General features: G+C 38.5%; 1 pseudogene; it reads left to right on the plus strand.

Moving 5' to 3' along the window:
- Window positions 1-677: 677 nt before the first annotated feature.
- LOC118654005 lies at window positions 678-1,195 on the plus strand (annotated as a pseudogene).
- Window positions 1,196-2,292: the final 1,097 nt, after the last annotated feature.

Consider the following 2,292-nt stretch of genomic DNA (forward strand, 5'->3'; position numbering starts at 1 on the left):
CAGCCATGGGGTTATTTTCTGGTTTTGCTGCTTTTCTGGGCCTGGAGCTGAAATACAACTGAGGCCCAGATGTTAACTCCAGGGAAGAAAGGTCAGGGGGTCCAGACCACATGACCAGTGATATGCTAAGGGAAGAAAGGTCACCTTAGGGGCGAGGTCCCACCCTACAATTGTCCTTTGCTAGACATCCAGGACTTTTCACCCTGGTGACCTTCTGTACCTGGCCCATCTGTCTAACTGTCTACCACAAAAGTACTCAATTTTTTAGGTTATGGAAAAGCTCTCCAAACTTATCAAAAGTTAAAAAGATTATTCTTAGGTGCATTCTTGTGCTCCATTATGCCCTGCTGGGGGCTCTTACCCCTCCCACGATTTTCCTGTTATTCTCATTGTAGGTTTCATGATTAATGGCTTCCAGTAAACCACCTCACCCAGTTTCCAGTGGACCACCTACACCTGGCCCCCACCTGCACCTGGTCCCACTGGTTACTCTTGTACCCTTTACAAGAGACATAAATATCCCACTCCCCCTACTTTGCCTTGCTGATGCCATTTTGACCTCAGCCCCTCACTTAGCAGATGTAACAATAAATTTATAACTCTTTACCCCTTTTGGCCCCCTGCGTTCCTCCTTCGGTGATCCTATGATCCTAACAGTTATAATTAAACATTCATAGCTCTTCCCTCTTGCGGCCATCGTAGGAGCGCCAGCGGTCAAAATGAAGTTCAACCCCTTTGTGACTTCTGACCGGAGCAAGAACCGTAAAAGGCATTTCAATGCACCTTCCCACATTCAAAGGAAGATCATGTCGTCTCCTCTTTCCAAAGAGCTGAGACAGAAGCACAATGTTCGGTCCATGCCCATCCAAAAGGATGACGAGGTTCAGGTTGTTTGAGGACATTACAAAGGGCAGCAAATTGGCAAAGTCGTCCAGGTTTACAGGAAGAAATATGTCATCTACATTGAACGAGTGCAACGGGAGAAAGCTAATGGGACAACTGTTCACGTGGGCATTCACCCCAGCAAGGTGGTTATCACTAGACTAAAGCAGGACAAAGACCTCAAAAAGATTCTTGAACGTAAAGCCAAATCTCGCCAAGTAGGAAAGAAAAAGGGAAAATACAAGGAAGAAACAATTGAGAAGATGCAGGAATAAAGTAATATTATATACAACTTTCATTAAAAACTTAAAATGAAAAAAACAAACAAACAAAAAAAAAAAATTCATAGGCAACAATATTCATCATCAGATATCCAGATCATAGAGACCCTCATTGTCAGAAACTTCACTGAAGTAAATTGTAGCCTTTTATCCCCATACATTCATACATGCACTAAGGTCTAAAAATAGGATTGGAAAATATTCACTCCAATCATAATAAATTGAACTTGAAGCTGTGTTAAGTTCTAGATACTTCTACAGTTAAACTCACCTCTGTGATCTGTTCTTTAACCACAATATTTTGTTTTTCTTATTTGTAAAATAATTAAATCTTGCTTCAATAACTGTTCAGTATGAACTACGTTTTATAAAATTATTCAGTTGACAAAGACATTTTGTTGAAACAACAGAATGATACCATTTTCACATAATCCCTGATGATTGGAGACCTAGGCTCATGCGAAGAATGTCCTTGTGGTTTTGTGGTGCTTCTTGACTAACTGAAAATAGGCTGCTTGTATTGTCCAGGTTGTATTCCTAGATAATCACACAATAGGACTTTTTGTTCCGGCTTACTTATTCATTATAAACAAAAAATTATGCTGAAGACTATTTTTCTTCCAACTGTCTGACAACCTTAAAAATGGCTTTCTAGATGCAATTTGAGAAAATAATTCATCTTACAACAATAAATGTCTCTTCAGACAAAATGAAATGGAGAACTGAACATGTATTAAATGAATTGGAGACAACCACTCCTAATTTGAATAGTTTAGGGTCATCAAATCACCAAAATTATTCTATCTGTCACTGCTACTTAGGAACATGAGTTAATTGCTTAATAGTTTTTTGTTTTTTTTTAGCTCAATACACCAGGCTCTAAAATACCTTAAATCAAGCTAGTATTGGTCAATGGCAAAATAATAGAAAGCCAAATGTCTTCACTCTATCATTCATATACCAGACACATATCTTTCATCTCTTTCATAAGTCATGTTGAACAATTTCATTTTCTATGATGACTAAATCACCATCGGGGACTTTTAAATAAGACAAATGCATTTAGATATAATAGGGTTCTGATACCATGTAATAAACCTAGTTATGAATACTAGAAAGGAGCAAAGGG

The sequence above is a fragment of the Myotis myotis genome, unplaced genomic scaffold, assembly GCF_014108235.1.
Source record: "Myotis myotis isolate mMyoMyo1 unplaced genomic scaffold, mMyoMyo1.p scaffold_m19_p_4, whole genome shotgun sequence".
NCBI lineage: Eukaryota > Metazoa > Chordata > Mammalia > Chiroptera > Vespertilionidae > Myotis > Myotis myotis.